This window comes from Alexandromys fortis, unplaced genomic scaffold (genome assembly GCF_014885135.2).
Source record: "Alexandromys fortis isolate MF-2015 unplaced genomic scaffold, M_Fortis_MF-2015_v1.1 scaffold_86, whole genome shotgun sequence".
NCBI lineage: Eukaryota > Metazoa > Chordata > Mammalia > Rodentia > Cricetidae > Alexandromys > Alexandromys fortis.
In genome coordinates, this window is record NW_026067965.1 from 80828 (window position 1) to 104939 (window position 24112).

Below are 24112 nucleotides of genomic sequence, written 5' to 3' on the forward strand. Positions count from 1 at the left end.
AAGTCCTTATGCCTCTTTTAATGTCTGTCCAGTAGTTCAGAACAGAGCATATGAAGTGGATCATTGTCACCATAGCAAGAGAGTACTTATGCATTAGTTCAAGATGGACCATCTAGATAGCTTCCATATACGCTTTAATCTCCACCTGTGAAATTTTTTTACCTAATTTCCCCTAAAATTGGAGTATTGTTAATTTGAGCATTCACATAAAGATTTAGGTATTCTTCTTCTAAATAGTAAGATGGTGATAAATACAACTTGGCCCCTACCAGCTACTTGTGGCTAGTAAAAATCACATTTTCTAAAGGTGGTGTCTCGAACTTGCTGTCCAGAATGACCTTGAGCTTCTGACCCTCCCTCCTAAATACTGGGATTTCAAGTGTGTGCCACTGTGCCCAGATTATGTTGTGCTTGGGGTTGAGCTCGGGATTTCATCTGTGCTGGTAGAACACTTTACCTGTTTAGCTACATCCCAGCCCCAGCACATTCTTATCCTAGCTAACCAAAAGCATTTATTAATACTAAAATCACAAGTCCTCTTTCTTAAACTTTACAATGGAGGTTTTGTTTTGTTTGTTCACCCTTAAGAGAATTCTTTTGGGAATGTAGTAACTCAAAAGAAGAGACAAGTTTTAAGAGCTGGCATTAGCGTAGTGATTGCATGCCTATCTCAGCGCTCCAAAGGCTTAGGCAGGTGGCTTAGTAGTTCAAGGCCACCCTATGCTACTTAGTGAGACATATTACAAGCAAATAATGACAGTGAAACTTTGGAGCTTTTCTGAATCATTAAGTGTGGAGTCTTTCCACTATTTATTCTTTTTTTGTGTTGCTTTTGAGGCAGAATTTCACTATGCAGCACAAGTTGCTCCTAATTTACTCAGGAGATCTTCTCTTTTTCTATTTCCCATGTAAATTAGATCCATATATGGGTCTCTTAGGGTCCTCATTGTTGTCTAGGTGATCTGGGATTGTGATTTGTGGGTTGGTGTTCTTTGCTTTATGTTTAAAAACCACTTATGAGTAGTACATGAGATAATTGTCTTTCTGGGTCTGGGTTATCTCACTTGATAGGATGTTTTCTAGGTGCAGCCATTAGCCTGCAGATTTCAAGGTGTCGTTATTTTTTTCTGCTCCATTGTGTAAATGTACCACATTTTCCTTATCTATTCTTCAGTCAAGGAACATTTAGGTTGTTTCCAGGTTTTAGCTATGACAAACAAAGCTGCTATAAACATAGTTGAACACATGTCCTTGTGTCATGATTGAGCATCCTCTGGATATATACCCACAAGTGGTATTACTGGTCTTGAGAAAGGTCATTTCCTAATTTTCTGAGAAATCACCACATTGAAATCCACAGCGGCTGTACCAGTTTTCACTCCCACCAGCAATGCAGGAGTGTTCCCTTTTCCCCACAACCTCTCCAGCATAAGTTGTCATCAGTGTTTTTGATCTTGGCCATTCTTACAGGTGTAAGATGGAATCTCTGAGTTGTTTTGATATGCATTTCTCTGACTAAGGATGTTGAACATTTCCTTAAGTGTTTTTCAGCCATTTTAGATTCCTTTGTTGAGAGTTCTCTGTTTAGGTCTGTACTCTATTTTTTTTTAATTGAATTATTCTTTTGATGATCAATTTCTTGAGTTCTTTGTATATTTTGGAGATCAGACCCCTGTCTAATGTGGGGTTGGTGAAGATCTTTTCCCATTCTGTAGGCTGTCGTTTTGTCTTGTTGACTGTGTCCTTTGCTTCACAGAAGCTTTTCAATTTCAGGAGGTCCCATTTATTAATTGTTTCTCTCAGTGTCTGTGCTGCTGGGGTTTTATTTAGGAAGAGGTCTCCTGTGCCAATGTGCTCGAGTGTACTTTTCTTCTCTAATCAGGTGCAGGTTTTTTTTTTTAAGACAGAAACCATAAATAAATAAATAAATAAATAAATAAATAAATAAATAAATAAATATTTTCAGGTGCAGGTTTTATGTTGAGGTCTTTGATTCATTTGGACTTGAGTTTTGTGTATGGTGATAGGTTTGCATCTATTTTCCTCATTCTTCTACATGTTGATATCCAGTTATGCCAGCACCATTTGTCAAATATGCTTTCTTTTTTCCATTTGATATTTTTTGCTTTTTTGTCAAATCAGGTGTTCGAAGGTATGTGAATTAATTAATATCCGGGTCTTCGATCGGCTCCATTGGGGCTCCAATCTTGCCTCTTCCCCCTCTGTGAGACCAGAGTACACATTTTACCACTCTCCTACTGTGTTCTTTGTGAGAATCTAGTGCAGAGACTGCTGTCTTAGTGATCCACAAGTTTTAAGGAAAAGGAATTAGGAATAGGGTGGTCATAATGTCTTTGCTGAGGATAGAATCTGCAAACTGCAAAATGGCCCTCTACCACTGGGCCACACCACCCACCTCCTCTCCTTTTTTACTTTCACTTCTCTGTGTGTCACTGAAATAATTGTGGTTTGTCCCTGGTGTTTTGATGTTAACATTCTTTATCTTTCTTCTTCAAGTGCGGGATGCTCTGTAGTGAGTACCTTTGCTCCTCAGCGGTGTTGGCATTACAGGACATTGTTAGGTTTAAGGCGTGTCTTGATGTTTTCAGTTGCTGCTCTTGATTGCTCATTAGCTGTTGCTTTGCTTCTGCCTTGCTACCTGGCATAACCAGAAATTAGCATAATTTGGGTTTCTAGCAAGAAAACATGTTTGCAGATTAGGAAAGGCGGTGCTGGTAGAAAGGTTTGCTTCTTCAACTGTTAAGAGAGATGGGGAAAGTTGTGTCTGTACAGTAAGGATGTAACGGAGGGAATTTCAAATGTGAGCATCAGAACTTGTTACCATTGCATGGCATGTGTCAGGGAGCACTTATCTTGTGGTGTTGTGTCAGGCCCTGTTTCCTGTAACTCACTGTGGGTGCTGACTACATGTCAACCCTACTTACACTGGAGTAGGGATACAGCTGTAAGGTAGGAAGTCTCATTTTGTTTTACTAGATGTCGGAGACCAGCTTCGAAAAGGATACCACTTAGCAGGGTAGGAGCATGGGGATTAGAAAAATAAGTAAAGAGAACAAAATAATGAAAATAATACAACAGAAGCATAGGATAGTACTGGGAGGGAGTTCCAGTGAATACGGAAATCCTTCTAAGTTTAATTTTCCATACACTTTTATACCCCAATACAACTGGGGAGAAGACAAAAGACTTTAAAGTGATACAAAGGACAACTAGAAGAGTTACTTGCTTCAGTCCTTGGAACCATTAAGTCATTAATTCTTGAGAAAAGTAGTCTATTGTTTAGGCAGTGAACCCACCCTAGACCAAGTATCCTGAAGGCATCTCCTTGCTAGGTCAAACCTCTTAATTCAAAAGAAAGATCGGAAGTATGCTTGAATATCCTAACCATTGGTCAGGGTGGAGTGGATCTACCTGTATGGGCCATCTTAATGTACAAAACACCAAGTAACCACACCCTAGGTCAGGGTTTGTAGCCTTACTTGCTGTCAACAACTTTGAACAAGGTGAAAATAAGCTCACACTTTTGGGCCTCCACAACTCAACGCTGGGGATCATCAGAATATTAGCTTCAAGTATTTTTTAAATATTGTAAACCTAAGCTTATAGAAAGCTATTGCAACGTTATAAATTCCTTGTGTGCTTCTTAGGAGGGTCTGAGCTCCATTAGTACTTTATCCAAAGTATTATTGTATTCTAGTCAGAATGTTCTTTGGTTGTTGTTGGTTTTGTGGTTATATGCACATGTTTTGGAGGCCAGGGGATAAGTTCAGATGGCATTCCTTAGGAGACATTTACCTTGTATTTTGAAGCAGGGTTGATTTCTCTGACTCATCTGCCATTAGATGAGGCTGCCTGGCCAGAGAATCCCAGGGAGCCTCCTGCCTGACTCCCTGGCATTGTGTTTCACTGTATTCTGTTTGTTTGTTTACATGGGTTCTGGGCATCTATCTAACTCAAGTCCTGTTTTTGCAGAGCAAGCACTTTTACAAGCACTTTTTAGTGTTTTCCTGATGCTTGAAATTTGACTTGTGTGCATTACAACACTACCTTGTATTCTTTTAGCATATGGACCACATATGTTCTTCCTAAGGACAAGGATAACATTTTTTAAGGACATTACTGTTACCAGATTAATATAATATGACATCAGTATTGTCTAATTGTCTGCTATACACTGTATATTAAATTTTCACTAGTTTTCTTAATGATTGTTTGAGGTACTTTATTTTTTTCATTAAGTCTTTTGAGACCAGGTCTCACTCTGAAACCCAGACTGGCTTCAAAATCATGACAGTCTTCCTGCATTAGTCTCCTAGGTGCTAGGTGCTTAGGCATGGACCACATATCCAGCTCCAGTAATGCCCATGAAATCTGATCTGGACCACTCATTGCCATTTCCTGCCACATCTCTTTTTTCTTATTCATGTTATTAGGGACTTTTCTTAATTTTCTTTTATTTACAGACTTTGATGCTATTGAAGTGGGTGGCAAACTTTATTGTAGAATATCTGTCAAATCAGGCTCATTCATGTGTCAGGAATGTCAGTCTGTGGTATGAGCTTCTTGGCGTTCCACATCAGGAGGCATGTGTTCACCTATGTCTTCATTAGGGATAAATTTTGATAATTTGATTAGTATGAGATCTGCTCGGGTCCTCCTTGTCAGTTAATTTCCAGGTGTGCTAAGTCACCTGTGGAATGCACCTTGAGATTCAGTGTATAGCAGCCTTCAGGTAGCCTTCAGCCACCAGCTTTAACCCTCTGCTTCTTTCCCATCTATCAACAGCATTTCAGTTGTGTTTCTTTTTCCCCCTTGAGGTTGTTCCCTCTGGTTTCCCATAATTGCTTCCTTCGAAGAGATGGCTTTCCTAAATTTATAGCCATCCTGCCATCTTCCTGATAAAGCTAATTTAGTAGTGTTGTGTTTGACTGTACGAGAGACAGTTCCAGACATGGCTTGCTGTAAATAGAGTGGGTCACTGTGGCCTGTTATCTAATCTCACCTGAGGCAGAAAAGCACTGAGTTGAGGAGAAAGATCCAGGCCTAGTTCCATAGTCTGTGAAGAGTGTGCATTGTACAAGAGACTTGTTGGAAGGAGGATAGTGCATGTCTGTAAAACTTGTGTGGAAGGTTTTCTAGGAAGTTACAAACTTTGTGAAATGCTATTTCTCAGATTATTTGTTTATATAAGTAGATTATAAAGAAGCATTTGCTTTGAATGAACTCATTTAGTTATCTTTATAGAATAGCATGTGCAGTATTTTAGCATTAGTTACTATAATTCTTGTAAAGTTGTTTCTTGTACTTTTAAAAGTCATGTTAAGTATTTATCCTGTATTCATGAAGTAGTAAAGCTTGTCCTAAACTTTACTATAGCTAATGAGAGCAGAATAGATGCATTGAAGCCATGTGCATATAGAAGGGAGATAGTTACCTAGATTTTCAAGGACAATTTTATTGAAATTTATTTTGTCTGAAATTTATTGAAATTTGTCTTTTATTGCCAATAAGAAAGAGAAACATTGAGCCATCTAAGCCTAAAATCTGTCCCTGTATGTAGCTGTCTGTCACAGCAGTGAGTCCAGAATTTTAAATAGATTGGATAAATGTATGGGCAATAATACCGTTAACAGTACTCTGCATCAGTTTTCTTACAATAATTTATTTATTATGGAGGGCACAGGTGGAAGAGGGGTACATATGTGCCATGGCATGCACGTGGGGGTCCAAGAACAACCTGAGTCAGCTCTTTTTCCATCAGAAGATTCTAGGAAACAAACTCAAGTCTTCAGGCTTGGCTGCAAGGGCCCTTACCGGCTGACTCATCTTATTAGTCCCTGCTTCAGAATTTCAAATAATACATCATTTTTATCTAGGAGTATAATTGTTTTAAATAAATGGAATCTGCTAACTAAAATCTTTATTTGTTTCTGCAGTGTAAAATGGCATCATGGCTGTATACATTAATGAAATGGAGATAGGAGTTTATCATAACTGTAATTACTTCCTAATTGCTAAACATTTTGGTTTTGTGTTTTGCTTTCAAAGTTTAGTTTGAGTAGGATTACATAATTCTTGCAGAAATGTAGTCTTATTTTCCAGAGAAGCCTTCTCTCATTTGTTTAACCTATAGCTGTGGTGATACTTTAGGGGACCTGTTCTGCAGGTTTTACAGCAATGTCAGAAGTATAGCTAGCACCTCCTGCTGTCAGAACAGGGCTAGGACCTCTGTCTCTGGAGAACTGAAGGCCTTTCATCCACCACTGTAAAGATGTGGCAATTATTCTAAATAAATTGCCAAGCTTCAGAAAAATTGAAGAATATCTAGTTTAACTTTGGGTTAAATGATTATAAAAAGTAACTCTTGCTCATCTAAGCCTATCTCCCTGTGTAGAATTGGTACGTTATGGTTAATATTAGTACATTTATTAGTCTCAACACCTTTTTTTTGTGTCCATGAAATAATGAAAGCATTCCTCAAACTTTTAGGTGATTAAAATGTAATGAAATGACATGATAAGTTTTAACTCTCAACTCTGTTTCGTGTTAAATGTGTTACAGGAATGAGTCTGAAGTCTGCTGCAGTCAAACACTGGAGGCTTTAAAATGTTTTCTTGCATAAAACTCAAACTTTAAGTAGCTGCTTATGAGGATAGGGAAGGCAGGAAGCTAATGTCTGTCTCAAGACACAAGACAGCTGTTTGCTCATCAACCTCAACTGTGTGAGTAGAGACTTAAGCCTGTAATTTTATGTAAGTGGACATAGAAATTAACTTTTAAAAAACTCTAAAGAACATGAAGATACACTTAAGTCAGCATGCTAAGACTTTAAAGCCTCGTTTTTCTGGTGGGTAGGATTTGAGGGTGGAGTGAATAGTAGGTATTTAGTCATAAAATACTGTTCGCAGTAACACAATGCTGGTGACCACACATCTTTAAGTTATACTCTGCATGACTAATTTTCTTGTGGAGAAAGAGATTATGATCTTTTAGATTGCTATTTATTTTAGAGTTAATTCCAGCCAACCATAAATTTTTTTTAGGAATTTGATATTAGTATGGAAAATTGTCCCTGATAATTTAATAACGTAGAAAGAGCATTGCTTGAAAGTAAAGGAATGCTTATTTCATAAATGAAGTTTGAAATGTTTTAACATACTTTACTGTTAAAGTACTGGGCAGAATCAATTCATAGTGACGGTAAAAAAGGGATTCTCTTTTCCTAAAGTTATCACCTCAAGAATGCTCTTAGGAAGTCACCTTTCTCTGATGTGTTGGTGGTGGTGGTGGTGGTTTTCAGAATGAGACTCTAACTTGGATTCCCTTCTCTTTAGAAGAATGTGTGGTGTGTGTGAATGACTGGAAGCGTGAGATGGAGCAGGGTGGTTACGGTTAGCTGTGGTGAGCATAGAGCAGTGCAGGCTGTTTGCTTGGTGTGTTTGCATTTAATATGAGTCACTTTCTCTTTGTTGTCACAAATGGACTATACTTCAAAGCAGGGAACAAGGAGATGCACATTGAATATAGATATTTCTTTGAAAGGTGAAGACTTCTGTCTGCCTGCTCTGGTCAGGCGATACACAGATGTGGAGTCTGAGGAGCTCAGAGGGCTGATGCTGTGATCCTTTAGTTAAGGATGACAGGCCTCACTTAACTGGTGCTCTGGGTTATTGAACGGGTATTTTTACTCTCTAACCAAATGTTTGGCACTGACTTGTGAAGCCAAGATCAGTTTGGCACTGGTCTTTAAACACACAGACACACACAGGAATCCAACACTTTCTTCTCTTTTTAGAGTCAGAAATAAAGAAAACTCGAAATGAAAGAAGTCTTTGGGACGAACTCACGGTCAGATTAGGCAGAAAGGAGACTGTAGGAAAGGGATGCCTGATAACGAGAAGGCTGTGGGAGCCAAGTAACTAGGCAAATGGGTGGCAGGTTTAGTTCTGGCTTCTGCCACTCTGAAGTGAATCTCTGCTCTGTAGTACTCTTGTCAAGAGTGTGCAGGGCAGTGCAGTAGCCTAGCTGTCTACTTCAACAGCAGGTCTTTGTGGGGGATGTGCACGTTCTTCTTTGGCTGCCCGGCCCGATTACCTTACCAGGAAGGCTGTACACTTGTTGAGCCACTCTCTTACCAAGAGGTATACATTATTTTGGCCTCTTTGGCTTCTGCATTTATTATACAGCATGATTAAAATGAACTTCTTGCGAGCCAGTGGCCATGGTTAAGTGCCAACACTATAGAGTCAGTCTGTCCTGGTTTCACATCCTAGGAATTACTATTAATTGTCAGACGAGCCAGGTGGTGGTGGTGCACATCTTTAATCCCGGTACCTGGGAGGCAGAGCCAGATGAATCTCTGTGAGTTTGAGGCCAGCCTGGTCTACAGAGCAAGTGGCAGGACAGGTACTAAAGCTACATAGAGAGACCCTGTCTTGAAAAACAAACAAACAAATAAATAAATAAATAAATATCAGCCAGATGGTTTTACCCCTTCTTTCCGTGCCTCTATACAGTGCAGTGATAACTTTCTGTATCTGCTGTCCTGTCTCCTCTGCCTGGGCTATAGGTAGCTTGTTTGTAGGCATTTCCTCTGTTATCAGAAATTTGGCAAGACGTAAGCACTGTGGGTAATGCAGACTATCAGAATGTTAGTAGGAGCACATTGAGCACTGTGTAACTGCTAGATGATTGAGAAAGGGATATGTAGGGGAGGAAGGGATATGTGATGTTGTGTCCTACAGTGTTTGGTTAGTGAGATAATTTCGATTTTTCAATTTTGGGTAATTCCTACCCCCCCCCCCCCCACACACACACATGCACACACAAAAGATTTGGACTTTGGACCTTTTAGGCAAGAGTTTTATGTCCCTGGTCATTTTTTCTTCTTTCAAGGGGTAGCAGGTTCACGAGTCCTGACTTTCCTGTTAGCCTATTAGCCACCTAAGTGCTGAGTTATAGACTTGCACAACCAAGCCTGGCTCCAGTTTTTAATCTGGGGGTAAAGTTTGAAAAATGTAGGATGGATTGGTAAACTGTTAAATGAAAAACATCTCCATTGAGAAACTTAGGGTGGCTGTCTAATTGGTCTGATGGTGCTATTATGCTCTAAGCTGTTGATGACTGACCTTCCCTTTGCTTGACCTGTTGTTGTTATGGGTTGACTCTTAGGGACATAGAATAGTGCTGCCAAATGCATTTTTAGCTATTTGAACTCCTTTGTTCAAATAAAATCTTTGATTGAAATCAGACATTTGTAAAAGTACCAAAAAGGCACTTTTGAACTTGGAGCAGTTTTGTGGTGCATTCTGGCCCCCTCCTGCTGCATACTTGGTGGAACAAAGCGTATTTTGACCACATGAACCGGATAGATAATGACCTAAGTGATGAGGTTCACAGAAACCATGCACATTGTTGTATTTTAAAAATTTTTATAATTCTGGCTCCTGATAGATTGGCTGTTATCTTAAGTTAGTTATGATATTATAGATGTGTAGTTGGGAAAATAATGCCTGAAAACAAGCCTAGAGTCCTGTGTTTTATTTAATAGGCATTGTTGATCATATCATTGTTTTCTACGTATAAGCAGTATGGAGTGCTCTCGTGTTATTTGGGTGAAGGTTAAAGTGTTTCTCCTGAGTAATTTGTTTTTCTTTAGAATACTGTGCCTCTTAAATACTCATTATAGAAACTGTTAGGAGGTATAGCATCAATTAGCTTCAGATTGGCAGGTAGATCCTATAGGCTTACTGTATTTTATGTAGTGACTTTTAGTTGCTTTTCTCATTTCTGAGGTGGGGAGGGAATCCCTGTGCAGTGGTGATTGATTGCTCTGCAGCTAAAGGCACTTGCTGCCAAGTCTGACAGCTTCAGTTTGATCCCCAGGACCCACATGGTGCAAGGAAAAAACTGATTCCTATGAGTTGTTCTCTGATTTCCATATACTGTCGCCCCCACCACCACCACCATACACACATGCCATTCAGGTCACTCAGAAAATACAAATAAAGGTAATATAGTCTTAGGGCTACTATTGCTGTGATGAGACACCGAGACCATGAAAAAGTCTTGTAAAAGAAGGCATTGAATTGGGGCTTGAATACATTCAGTGTGGTAGTCCATTATCATGGCAGGAAGCATGGAAGCACACAAGCACACACGGTGCTAGAGGCAGACAGATTTCAGTGAGTTTGAGGCCAGCCTCTTCTACAAAAGGAGTTCCAGGACAGCCAGGACTGTTACACAGAGAAACCCTGTCTCAAAATCCCATCTTCCAAAAAGAGAAAGTAAATTATCAATCTGCTTATACTCCCTCCCTTCCAACTCCTTCCATTCTACACAGCTGTTCCCTTCTAGTTGTGTACCTCACCATCAGTAGCTTATTTTATTCCTCAAGTGTGTGTTGCTTGTCATTGTATGGATATGTGCACAGGCTCACAGGTGCCCATAGAGACCAGAAGAGAGCATTGGAGTTACAGGTAGTTGTGAGCTATCTGATGTGGCTGTTGGGAACCAAACTGAAGAACAGTACTTGATGAACCAGCCATCTCACCCATGTGTCTTTTATTTTTATAAACTCACCTCAGTCCGCTAGTACCACCAGTATGTGCAAGGGTTTAGGGCCGCCTGCTGGAGCAGGGCTAGCCTCTGGGTCAATACACATTGAATCAATGAAGGAATGGATGAATGCTTTGTTTTATGAGCTATAAAAATGGACAAAAGCAAGTTAGTTAAGGAGGGGTTTGTGTTGACTGACAGTTCAAGGGTACAGTTGTGATGATAGATCTGTGGAGCAGTTGTCAGATTGTGTCCATAGGCAGGAACCAGAAAGCCTTGAGTGCTGGAACTCTGTTTGCTTCTTTTCCTTTTTATGCAATCTGGGATCCATTCAATGGCTCCACCCACTTTCAGGGTAGGTTTTTCTTCCACTAAAATACCCTTGTAATAGATACTCTGAGAGGTATATGTGGGGTGATTCTAAATCCAGTCAAGTTGACAGTGAAGATTAGCAACCACAGACACCATCTGACTTGTGTTTTCCTTTAACAGCCACTTTTACCTACTGTGATGTCATGCAGCATCCGTTTTTATCACTGAATTCTTTTCAAAGCAACATGAAATACATAAGAGAATGGCAGTATGTGGTGAGCAGTGCTCGTTAAGGCTCCTTCTAATTGTAAGATGAAATAATTCCCTGTAGAAAAAACAGGTATCACACCTACCTCCATGTGAGGAGTCTGGGTTCAGCATTAGTAGACAGTGTCATAATCAAAGCTGGAGTTAAAATTAAGACAGTCTGTTCTTTTTACCTTATTGCCCTGGATATGAAGTTGGCCTTGCTTATCTAATTGTTCTGCAGTGAATTGTAGTCAGGCGTCTTCTCGGGATATTTGTTAGCCCTTACTTCAATTTACTGCATGTTTGCTGAAAAAAAAAATCAGCCTCTAGAAATGCCAGGGATGTTGTTATTTACTTGCTTGTTTTGTGGTGCTGGGGACCAGATCTAGAGCCTGTGCATGTCAGCAGGAGCTCGCTCTACCATTCTTATCAGCCATTGTGCTCTTCTTTTTTGTCTTACCTCTGTGAAGTTAAAATGATTATATTCCTAAATTTTTTGGTTACTTGTTAGGACTTGGTGGTTTTTGTGGATGTTTTAATTTTGAAGGTAGATTGTCTTTTTAGGTGCATGAACATCAAACATTAATATCTGCCCTTGTTGATTGAACCCATGCTTACCAATGACCTACCCTGGAGCCACATTCTCATCTTTCTACATTGATCCTTGCAAGTAGAAGCTGTGGCATAAAATTTCCATTATAATGACCAGCAGAAGAGTAGGCAGCACTGGTCAGTATATCATTCTTGAATAAAGCTGTAACAAAAAAGAAAAAGTGGTTTGCTGTCAAGGAGTCTTGCTGTGTCTTTCCTAGTAACATTTCTAACCAAACAAGTTTTGAAAGCATTCTGGGTTTTTCATGAGTGCCTGCTGGATACACTGTACCTGGGTCAGGAATTGGCAGACTAACTAAATACTTCTCGGTTAACTTTTATTGTTAACACACTCATTAATTAACTTTTGTGTGTGACTTCTTTGCAATACCAAGGTAGAACTTGAGAGTTGCAGTAGAGACCATATGGCCCACAAAGCCTGATATTTATTGTTAGTGATAAGAGGGAAAGTTTGCCAACATCAGTCTAGTGTATTTTCAGATACAACTCTAGGGGAAAGTGGTTTGTGTATTGAATTTGGTGTTTCCCTTTTCTGCCTTCATTCTTCCTGTCCTCACTGACAGGTTATTTGTGTATCCTTCATCTGTCAGTTGATCTGAAGGGCACCACTGCTGATTATAGGCATCTGTGCTGTAACAATCAATCCCTGTGGGGTTCTAGGTGTCTGTTCCCCCAGCAGGCCTGTTCTCTAAAAAGGGAGTCATGAAACTTAACTCTGTCCAAAGGTGACTTTTATCTGTGTCATATGGGCAGGAAACTATGAGGAAGGCTTTATTCCAATGTGCCATTATCCCAGAAATCTTATAAAGGAAGGGTTAAAGGGAAGTAAAGCAGAATCTGTACCAAGATTTAATAAAGTCAATAATTTTACTGTTTTATTAGGAACTCCTGTTTTGGGATGGAGAGATAGCTCAGTGGTTAAAATCACTTGCTGCTCTTGCAAACTACTCAGATTCAGTTCCTAGCAGTCCCATATGCTGGCTAATCTAGTCCCTGTTCTTCTGTGAAGAGACAACATGACCAATGCAACTCTTGTAAAAGAAAACATTTAAGTGGGTGCCGCACAGTTTCTGAGGTTTAGTGCATTGTCATCTTGGTGGGGCGCATGGAAGCATAGAGGCAAACATGGTACTAGAACAGTAGCTGATCCAAAGGCCAAGAAAGAGGCAAAGACAGACAAACTGGGCCTGGCATGCGCTCTTTAAGCCTAAAAGCCCACCCCCAATGACACACTTCTTAGTCTTTCTAACCCTTTCAAATAGTGTCAGTTCCTGGTGATTAAGCATCCAAGTATGAGACTATGGGCCATACTCTCACTCAGACCACTACAGTGGCTCACAGCCATACTGGACTCTAAGTTACAGGAGATTCAACATCCTCTCCTGATCTTTACAAGCACCAGATATGCATGTGGTATAGTCTTATATACATATATACCTTTATATGCATAAAATAAGTCTTTAAAAAACAACAATGCATTTTTTCTTTTTTATTTTTCAGACTATGATATAATTACATCATTTCTCCTTGTCCTTTCCTTCAAACCCTCCCATATTACTCCTCACCTTGCTTTTTCAAATTTATGGCCTCTTCATTGATAGTTGTTTTCTACATACATACATACATACACACACACACACACACACTTATTCATTCCTAAATAAAGCCTGTTTGGTGTATATGGTATTTCTTTTATTTATGGTTTCAGAGCTGGCCACGTGATATCCAGTAACCAACTGGTGTGCTCTCTCTTAGGAAGCCTGTTTGTCCTGCTCTCACCATTTTAGTTGCCTGTAGTTCTTTGTGTAGGGTTGAGGCATTCTGGCATGTCCATTGTTGTCATCCTTATTCAGTTCATATCTGGGGAGTCATGGAGACTTTATGGGTTTAGCTTTTGACATTACTAGGAATCACAACAAACTCTCTGGTTTTTTAATTTAGTGGTTTTCAACTTTCTAATCCTGAGATCCTCTAATACAGTTCCTCACGTTGTGGTGACTGCCAGCCATAAAATTATCTGTTGCTATTCCATAACCATAATTTTGCTGCTGTTATGAATTGTAATGTAAATATCTGGTGTGTGATCCCTGTGGGGGTTCACAGCCGATAGAACTATTCTAGCTCTTTAGTCTTTCTGCTTTGTCTTCTACAATGTTCCTTGAGTTTAAGGGGCAGGAAGGTTTTATAGGTGTACCCACTGGGACTTTACAGTTCTGCATTTCGATTGGTTATGGTTCTGTAATGGTTTCCGTCAGAGAAACATGCCCAAACAGCTAGCCTTCTCTCTAGCTACTACAAGATCAACTTTTAAGAAGAGGTAAGACCTTTCCAGGGGTTCTGGATATAGTGAAGTTGGAAGAGTGATTGCCCAGTATGCACGAAGCCCAGGGTTCCATCTCCAGCAACAGTTTTGGAGTAGTGGCACATGCCTGCAATTCTAGCACTTCGGAGGCAGATGGTAGCAAGATTAAATGTGAAGCTAAATTGCTGCATAGGCCTGCCTGGGCTAGGAGAGCCTTAAGAACATAAAATGAAGAATTTTTAAAGAGAGCTATTTTTTCATGTTAAGGGTTAGGGATAAAATGTTTACTCACTTCTGACACAGCTCAGTGCCACTGCTAAGGTGTCAGCTGTTTCATCCTCTCTTCTACTGCTGGCGCAAATACCAACACAGAAAAAGATGCACGCTTTGTTTTATTGTTTGAGACAAGGCAGCCTGCCTGTGCTGGAACTTGCTGTCTGATCTTGCCTCGGCCTTCCCAGTACTGTTTACTGTCTCTGTGCTACACTTGGTATTTTTTTTTTTTTTGAAATGGGGTTTTCTCTATGTTGTGTGGGCTGCCTTTGAATTTAAGTGGAAGTGATCCTATTTATCCAGCTTTTCAGTACCAAGAAGTACAGGTACATGATACTACCTAAGGCTATAAGTTGTTATTATCATGAAAGTAGTTTTGATCTACTAAACTCAGAAAAGGTCTCAGGGAAACCAAGTTGGCTTTGCACGCTTGGTTTAGAGGGTAGACTGTAGTCAGTAGTGGCCAGAATGGTTAGGTTGAATCCTAAAGTATCTGCGTCTATAATAAGTCATTGTACAAAATTCCAAGAGGTTTAGAAAAAGATGTTACTGAAGAATTTAAGCAAGCCAGTCATTCACAAAGACTGTAAACTAAGTTGGCTGTGAGAAATGAAGGAGATAAAGATGTGGAGGAAAGAGATAAAGCCACTCCTTGCTCTGACTGCCTGGAAGTGGTAGTTGGGTGGCTTAAAAACTTGAAGGTCAGAGGAGGAAATGAGAGGGCTTATAGGATGGATCTTGTGTATTACAGATCACATTTTATATTTGGGGTTTTGTGTGTGTATGTGTGTGTGTTGTTTTGAAAAGCATATGAAAGTCTAAATGAGGCAGCCACTGGAGAGCTCTGAGTGGATTTTCCTGCCTTTTGTATAGAGGGGGTATTGAGTGATTTTATGTATGTAAGTACTGACTTATTTTTTGAAGAAAAGTAGTAGAGTCAATATCAGTTTTGAGAGCATGTTAGCTGGAGGTCCAACTGATTACCACATAGGTCTGTCTTGATGATGTGGCAGCCAGCTTCCCCAAAGTGACAAGCATATGTACAGGCTGATAGTGCCTCGCAGCAAGGAATGAACAGTCTTTTTAGTAGTGTCTTTGAGGTAGTTATGTATGCCTAAAGCATGAATCTCAGTCCTGCCTTATTTTACATTTTAAAAGTTGAGTCCATATAAATCACCAATAAGAGATAAAATAACAAAATCTAGAAGAAAAGTATGGAATATCTTCATGATCTTGAAATAGACAATAGCTTATTAAATAGCACCTAACAATATGAGGGCGTTGTTAACTTACATCCCTGTGATGAGATATCTGACAGGAAGAAGTTTCAGGAAGAAAAATCTGTTTTGGCTCACAGTTTCAGATGACTCAGTCCATGTTATTAAAGAGGGTGTTAGAGGTCCCTTGTTTCACAGCAAACCAGGAAGCAAAGAGTGCAAGCCCAGGATGAGGGACTTTGTATCACCTTCAAAGACTTGCCCCCAGAAATCTGTTCCGCAGGCCCAGCTTCCTAAAGGTTCCACAACATCCTAAAGCACTGCCACCAGCCAGGGAACACACATTCAAAGCATCAGCTTATAGAATTAAGCTGCGTTAAAAATGGAAAAGACAGGGCACATAGTAGACAAAATCGGGGGGGGGGGGGCGGGAGGATCATCCAACAGAAAAGACAGTGAAGACAGAAGAGGATGCCCAGTAGCCAGTCAGCATGCAGATGCCCTCTGCTGTGCTAGTGCCAGTGATGGTGAAGCAGTAAGGCATGGGGGCACAAGGACATTAAATAGAAGGAAAGTAGTAAAAAGCAAAGAAAAATAATTCTCTTGATTTTAGAGTCCAGAAATCAGAAATGAAAGTGCTGCTGAACATCTCAGAGCTTGCTGTGTCTCTCTCTTTTAAGGCTTACCTGGTTAATCAAGGATGAGATGGCCTCAGATTCTTACTCTATTTGGGAAATAGGGTTTCAGAGGTTAGGGTATGGGTATCTTTGGAGCCATCATTTAGCCCAGTGTAGGGAGAATCAAGGAATAGCCTGAGACTTATGCTGCTAGGAACATGTAAGCATTTGTATTTGCTTTGGGAAACTGGTGGTCTCTGCTGAAGTTGAATATCCACATACCATGATCCAATTTTTCTACTCTTAGGTATGTACTGAGCCAAAGTATGAATGCATGTTAACCAAAAGTTACATAATATTCCCAACAACTGTATTTGTAGAAGTCATAGATAAGAAAGTTCCAAAACCCCCATCAACATGAGATAATCTTTTATGCCATGGAACATACTATATAGGGATGAGAATAAACAGTTACATAAAGAACATAGCTGAGTCCCACAACGTTAGATGTTATTAATTTCTTTACAGAAGTTTAAGAGATACTACTGAGTATAGTACTCAGGCATGAACACACACACTGACCACTTGCACCTTGCCCCATTTGTTGACTTTGAACTTGCAGAGGGCATGTGTCCCTGTCTAGCTGTTACAGACCCTTTTGATGAGATTTATTGTTCAGGCCTGTGGAAACTTTCAGTAGCAGTAGCTAGGCAAGTGGGGTTTATAATATTACACTTCTTATGTTGATATGGTTAGCATGTAGGAATGATGTGATGTATGTTTTCTAGGAAAATATTTTTAGAGATTTTACCCATATGTTAGGAGGACTCAATGGCCTTTTTGTCTTTCAGTGCAAGCAACAGCAGGAAAGAAAACTCGACATATAGGGATCTGGGGACTGCTATGCAGAGAGTTACCAAGCCTACAAGTACAGTAGGAACTTTAACCTAAGTCCCTGTTCTTTCATCAGAGTGAGCAGCTTTCTTCCCAAGAGTTTTCTGTCAAGGTGTGTTTTCTATTTGCTTTGTGACCTTCCTATTTATCTCTGCATACAATTTACCCCCCCCCAACTGTGTGTGTGTGTGTGTGTGTGTGTGTGTGTGTGTGTGTGTGTGATCTTCACTCATATGGAATTAAAGATCCTGATGTTTGGGTTGGAGAGGTAGCTCAGTGGTTAAGAGCACTGACTACTCTTCCAGAGGTCGTGAGTTCAATTCCCAGAAACCACATGATGGCTCACAACCATCTGTAATGAGATCTGGCGCCCTCTTCTAGCGTGTGGGCATACATGGAGGCAGAATGTTGTATACACAATAAATAAACAAACAAACAAACAAATAAATCTTAAAAAAAAGATCCTGATGTTCAGAACTCTGAGAAATTACTTTGTGTCAGATTGGCCATTAATTGATCTTTGGTTCGTGTATTAAAAATTATAGTAGGGGGTACCTTTATTCTTTGCAGTCTTCTGAGATTCCATTTCCTTTTATACAGTAATAGAGAACTAGCCGTGTCTGGGTGCTAAGCTTTCTCGTGACTAATGAAAGGGAGCTGGGCAGTCCCAGGACTCAGGAGGCAGAAGGAAATGATCTCTCTGAACTTGAGGCCAGCCTCCTCTATGTAGTGAGTTCCAGGCCAGCCATAGCTACAAAGTGAGACTCTCAAAAAAAAAAAAAAAAAAATCAGAAAAAGAGTGGAGGGACATTAAGGAGTTTGTACTATAGCAATGATAACAGTTTAATTGCTTGCTACATTATGTGTGTGTACACTACTCAACTCCTTTGGAAATTACTAGTAAGGCCCTAAACTCTGGTCAGGGGCTGGGGAGATGACTCAGTGGTTCCAAAACCTCGGATTTGGTTCCTAGCACCCATAGTCATCTGTAATCCCAGTTCCAGGGGATCCGATGTCTTATTTTGTCCTTTGCCAGCCCCAGGCATACATGAAGTACACGTACTTATATTTAGGCACACGTGTGTGTGTGTGTGTGTGTGTGTATTTTTTACTACTGCTAGGAGATGAAGGACCCAAAGAGTATATAGCCTCTGAGAAGTTGACCATGCTTCAGTGAATGGCCACACATCCAAGAATACTGGCTAGCACAAATTGGCCTTGATAGGGTTGAGGGAGTGACACAAAGTTGAGTGGGGTGGACTTCAGAAGAGTTGGGGGAAGGAGTGTGAACATGGTCAAAACACTGTACAAAATTCTCAAAGAATTAATAAAAACTATATTTTAAATCTGAAAAATAACAAGAAGACTGGACCAAGTGGGCCGGCACAGAGGGCATTCTAGAGTTCAGGCCTGCCTAGCTGAGCTTTAGTGTTGAGAACATGAGCTCACTTTGTATGAGGTCTTCCTATTTTTCTTGGAAGTCTGAAACTTCTATGTAACATTCCCCAAGTTCTGAAGACTAACAACTAGGTAATTTTAATATGTGCTGGCCAACCAAACATGGCTGAATAAGATTAAGTTGGTATTTTAGAGCTCTCTGAGTGACTCTGTAAATTTTCTATCTAGTTTCCTTTAGGTCAAGGCAGGAAAACAAAAAAAAAAAAAAAAGGTGCATGCATCTTTTAACTGCTCTGTTCTAAATCACATTTCTGTATTACTTTCAACAATAATGAGATGTGGTTAGTCAGCAAATACTTTGTAGGGTTCATGTGGGCATAAAAGGGATTTGAAGACTCTTTGTACAGGTGGAAAGTGAGTTATTAGATTGCCCTATGGTAAGATTGAAGCATCATAAAGAGTGCCATATGCAGCTTTCTGAGGAATTCAAGAAAGGCTGACTTCTTGAAATAGATAGGACCGTTGGGGCATAGCGGGCAGCATCTACAGGGAAGGAGCAGTCTACATAAAGCAAGGGACTGGTAGAGTTGGAGAAGATGGAGCTTTAGCTGTGTGGTAGACACTGTGTGCATGATTTAATCTCTTGCATAGGTAATGTGTGTATTCTAGAGCATCAACACTAGGGTAGATTACTGACTTATTCAGGCTCTTCCAAACACGAAAATGGCAAAGTTGGGAACTGCATTGTTGCTGACTGACTTCAAGGTTGTTCTCATTTGACACAGTATACTTTGCGTGGAAAGTAGACTGAGCTAGGTACATTATGTGGAACATGAATGTATGATATTCTTCAAGGACAGTTACTATATAGTAACTCAGACTAAGTGTTCAAAGAACACTAAAGTCAATGGACTGAAAGCAGGGTAGTAAAACAGAAATATTAAAAATAGTGCCACTATTGTGCCCATGAGACGCCTAAAAACACCCCCACCGTTGCTCTCTAGTGTGAAGGGAAGAGAATCACCATTCGGATGGAAAGTAAAGTAACATGAGAGATTCCCAGATTTCTTCTAGGATTTCACTAGAACTGGTTGGTGATTTGACTATAAGAAATGAAAGAAAAGCCGGGTGATGGTGGCGCACGCCTTTAATCCCAGCACTCAGGAGGCAGAGGCAGGCGGATCTCTGTGAGTTCGAGACCAGCCTGGTCTACAGAGCTAGTTCCAGGACAGGCTCCAAAGCCACAGAGAAACCCTGTCTCGAAAAACCAAAAAAAAAAAAAAAAAAGAAAGAAAGGCATGCCCTTATAATTACATCTTTGTCTTCATTCATTGCTGATTTTTATAGGCATTTTAATAGTAACGAATTTTTTTGGCATTCTCAGATGATGTAATTTTGAATTTTTATACAGATAAGAACTTTGTTAGGGAAAATAAAGAAAAAAACTAACTTTTTGAGTACAGTCGTTTACAAGTTAAAATTGCATATTATCTTAAGCCTGAACCATTGCATAAATTTAAGCTAGTCTTTAAATGCAGATAATAAAATTCATGAATATTTCAAAATTAGATTTATTTTTAGATACTATAGGTTGCCATTTTTTTTTACATAAAATGACTGATCTGTCTGTTTACCAGACATGTAACTTTGGACTAGTTACTGAGTTTTTTGAGTATTATTTTCCTCATTTTTAAACTGGGGGGTCTCATAGCACCGTCTTGGAGAGTTGTTTAGAGATAAATGGCGTAAGGATAAAACAGTAGTCCCACAGTAAATTCCGAATGACTGAAGCATTAGAGAGCAGGAGTGATGGGCTGTGTTTGACTCTGAAAAACTGCTTCAACACTTTCATGAGCTGTCTTATTACTGTACTGTGCTAGCCAGTGCTCGAGCTTATGCCTGGCATTTTCTCCTCCTGGATTTGCAGCTGTGGAGTCCCACAGTGTAACATGAAGAATCTATCTGCCCTCTTCTTTTCCCCTACCTGTTTTGCTCCCTGCTCATTTCAGTGCTAGATTGATGCCTTGTGCCTTGCAAACTCACCTGCCAGAAAAAGCACAGTGTGGTGTGAGGGCAGACTGTGGTTTTCCCATGGTACTCTTGCTGTGTCATTGCCTTCAAATAAATTGTTAACTTTTGTGACTTCTTTTTTTGATAATTTTGAATCTTTACAAAAGTGATTTTTTTCAATGTTTTGAAAATGAATAAATAAGATGGAAGGTTTTTATACCTGTGTAATAAATACCTTGTATCTTTTGAATTCTGAAAAATTATTGTCAGTTTGCTGTTGTGCAGGGTATAGTTTGGCTTAGGAAATAGCTAGAATTAGATGGTATAGAATTTTAATGTTTGTCTTGAAGTTAAATGTTGTGGTAGAAAAGCTTGATGGTAATGCTTTTGTCTGTTTATCTGAGTGTTCATAGCAATGCACCCCTCTCTGTTTTGTCTGTGTCTGTTTACCTGAGTGTTCGTAGAAGTACGTCTCTTTCTCTTTGGGGTTTTTGTGATTTTTCAGTCACACTGAAATGCTTATCTATTGTGGGGGAAGCTCCTTTCATTTTATCTGGTTTTAACCTGTTGCTTAGAAATATGGCATAGTACATTTGAACCTGATTGTTTCTAAGTTGTCTTTACTCCATTACCGATCCTCAGGGCCTTGTTAGGTGTCCCATGTAGTCTCCACTGATACAATTTTACATCCAGAGATAATGCTGTGTATCTGTTGGTACACAAAAGAGTAAGTCAACTTTGTTCCTCTTCCCAAAAGAACCCGTGTCAGCCCTCTTGAAGTGCTGTGGCCTGTGTTGAGAAATGTGCATTCTGCAGCAGTGGATTCTCAGTGTTAGGTCCAGAATCTTAGGCTTTCTCAAACTGATGAGTACCATGAAAAGCTTTTCTAATGAATATTATGTGTTGTGCTATTTTTCATATGGCAAGTAAAACTGAGGAGAAAATTTAATAATAATTCATTTAAAATGTTTTAATGGAAAATTGCATCTACTCCTTTGTACACTTTTTTTTTAGTAATAAGAGGCTTAATAAAACAAGATTCTCATAATTGGCTGAGGATTTAACATAATATAGGTCTGTAAAGAAAATCTGGGCTCTTGTAGTTGAGAAAAGAATGTCTTAAACCTTTCTAGATGATAAAAGGTAGTGTTCTTTAATATTATCCCAAAGTTTCTTCAGGGTTGGTTGTAGCTAAGACCCTGATATCATATAAAACCTCTTTGTCTTCTGTTGGCCTGTCTTTCAGTTTGAATGGATCTTTTGTTCATGAATGGTTTTGTACTGTCATACATTGGGTACTTGATTCGCTTATTTACAGAGCTTTTTAAAGATCGGTTCAGTATCATTTAATCATTTTATTAATAGTACCAATAATTTTACTAAAATACTCAAAATATTAGAGATTTGTTAAGCCCTTTTCTGTCTGAACGCATGAATGTTGTCCTTGGCAGAGACTACTTTTGTTTGGTGTTTTGGTGTAGCAGGTGCATTTATTTTATTTTTAAGAAAATGTCTGCCGTGTAATCATATCTGAATAACCAGTTCATCAGTCATTCTTTCAAATAAAATTGTTCATTTAAAGGATAATTCAGTCACTTCACAATTGAAATAGTTGCACAGCCATTTTTTTCTTTTATATTTCTCCAGAATGTAGAATGCTTCATAGGTGACCCCCCTCAGTTGACCCACACAAAATATTAAAATTATGTAGTGATACATGCCTGTGGCCTCAGAAAACTCAGTCTCAAAGAAAATAAGATATGAGTGCTTAGGCAAAATTTAATGAATAAATTGCTTTTTGCTCTGGGTGTAGCTTGATGATGTCTGCTAGTATGGTTTATTCCATCGCCTGTTTGGCTCATTGAAAGGCTTTGGATGTTAATACACCACTACTTTTGCACTGTTAAGGATCATTGGCAGGATGTTTGTTTTAGGGCAGATAACTGGTTAATGCTGATCTTCAGGTGATAGATACTTACCTCCATAGGGTCTCACGCACCATACTTTTAAAACGGCCAGCTTAAAACCTGGACTTGGTATAGCCAGGCTACCTGGATGAATCCCAGCTCCATTATAATGATGAGTGGTCACCCTGATAAGAAAACTAGACAAACATGAAAAAAGAGTACAGGGCTAGGGAGATGGTTCAGTGGGTAAAGTGTTTGATACACAAGCCTAAGGGTCTGAGTTCAAATCCCCCACAGTCACATAAAAAGCCAAGCACTGCAGCATACTTTTGTAATTCCAGTGCTGTGAAAGTGCAGACCAAAGGATCCCTGGCACCGGCCAGACAGACGGCCTAGCTGTATTGGTGAACTCCAGGTTCAGTGAGACATATGTTTTTAAACACAAGGTAGAAAGTGACCAAGGAAGTCTCCCAGTTTTAGTTTTAACCTCTGGCCTCAGCACACCTGCACACACACAGTAACAAACACAAAAGAAAATGCAATGGATTAGCGTCCCTCTGGAACATCTTGCCATCAGACTTTTATATTAGCTTCTCTCCATTCGAATTGTCTTTTAGTTGACATGTGAATCTACAGGAGAGCAATGACTGATGCAGTTTGTGCTTCACACATACACTCTGGCAAGAATGAGATCCCGAAATAACTTGTCATGCAGTGAAAAGGGAGCTTATTAGAACTTCAGGTCGTATTTCTAGCTAAAGGTCTAAATACTATTAATAGCCTGAGACATAGTCTGTTGTTTGTGATTTCCTGTTTTTAGGCATGGTCACTCTAGGTATAGGTAGCTCAGGCTGGCCTGAAACTCCAGGTAGTTCAGATTGGTGACTAGGGATTGTCTTGATTCAACTGTAATTACAGGTGTGCATTACCACAAAGAACTAGGACATTTTTTTCTTTATTTATTTGTTTATTTTGAGACAGGGTCTCACTGTGTAACACTGGCTGGCCTAGAACTTGCTTTTTAGACCAGGCTGGACTGGATCTCATAGAAATGTGCCTGCTTCTGTCTCCAGGTGCTGGACTAAAGGAGTATTCCAGCATGCGGGCTAGGACAGTACTTTTAATGGTAGATGCTAGGCCTGCAGCTTCCTTTTATAGTCTAGATAAAGGGTTCTTGGTTCTTAAATTTGGTACATCTTCTCTGTCAACAATCTACAAAATACTGAGATAGAGCAAACTCTGGTTCCTGTGAACAGTAAATGCTTTCCTTAGGTGTTTACCAAATTAAGGCAGTTTCAGTGACAAAGTGTTTTCTATTTTGTGTTTCTTATTATTCTTGATATGTAATGCACAAGGATGTGCCTGTAGTAAGAGGTTCTTTTTAATAAGCCTGTTATAGTATTTGCTCTGAAGGGTTGATTGTGCCAGATAGCCAGGTGCTTCCTGGGAAAGGTAGCATGTGAAGTCCTCCTGTCTTTCTGGGTTGATGGTCAGCTCCATGTTGCTTCCCAACAGTTCTGAGTCCCAGCTGCTGGAATTAATGTTTCTGTCTCATTAGATTTTAATTTCACTCTTGAAAATTAGCAATACTTTAAAAAGTAAAAAAGTTTTCCCTAATTAGGCAAGTGGTATCTTCATTTGAAAAAAAAAAGTAATACAAAAAGGAACATATCAGAAAAAAATTAGCATTGCTATTCTTCTTTTCTTTTTTTTTTTTTTTTTTTTTTTTTTTTTTTTTTTTTT

The 24112-nt window shown here is 39.5% G+C and overlaps 1 protein-coding gene across 7 annotated transcripts in view; it reads left to right on the plus strand.

Annotated features, from left to right (window-relative positions):
• The window catches only part of Zfand6 (zinc finger AN1-type containing 6), a 63996-nt gene that overhangs the window by 24166 nt on the left and 15718 nt on the right, over window positions 1-24112 (plus strand). Inside the window, exons 2-3 of one of the 7 annotated variants that reach the window (XM_050153942.1) lie at window positions 6583-6743; window positions 17012-17166. The exons of 4 other annotated variants lie outside the window; for them this stretch is intronic. The gene's annotated coding sequence lies outside the window, so the exon portion shown is untranslated. The remainder of the gene's footprint in view (window positions 1-6582; window positions 6744-17011; window positions 17167-24112) is intronic. 2 more of the 7 variants (XM_050153943.1, XM_050153944.1) reach the window with 2 other exon arrangements.